We start from the raw sequence: 577 nt of genomic DNA, 5'->3' as shown, positions 1-577 counted from the left end.
AGATTGAAGTTCAGTACCGCAATGCATCCTTAGACGGACGGTCAAACGGAACGTACTAATCAGACCTTGGAAGACATGTTAAGAGCTTGCGTGTTAGACTTCCAGGGATCGTGGAGTAGATATCTTCCTCTAATTGAGTTTTCTTATAATAACAGCTACCAAGAGTCTATCAAAGCTGCTCCGTATGAAGTTTTGTATGGTCGTAGATGTCATTCACCGATATACTGGCATGAAGCAGGAGAACGCAGATATTTGGGTCCAGAACTTGTGGACCAAGCCAATGAAGCTATCAAGAAAATCAAAGAAATATTGAAAGTCTCTCAAGATCGACAAAAGAAGTATGCGGATAGAAGACGACGACCACTGGAATTTGAAATAGGCGACAACGTATTTCTGAAAGTTGCACCAGTCCGGGGAGTAATGAGATTTGGAATGAAGGGTAAATTAAGCCCTAGGTACATTGGGCCCTTTGAGATTATTGAGCGCATAGGAAAAACTGCATATAGACTAGCCCTTCCACCGAGGCTGTCTGGAGTGCACGATGTGTTCCATGTGTCCATGCTACGGAAATATTTGT

The sequence above is a fragment of the Morus notabilis genome, unplaced genomic scaffold, assembly GCF_000414095.1.
Source record: "Morus notabilis unplaced genomic scaffold, ASM41409v2 Scaffold1202, whole genome shotgun sequence".
NCBI lineage: Eukaryota > Viridiplantae > Streptophyta > Magnoliopsida > Rosales > Moraceae > Morus > Morus notabilis.
The sequence above is the reverse complement of the archived record's forward strand: the minus strand, read 5'-3'. Positions refer to the sequence as shown.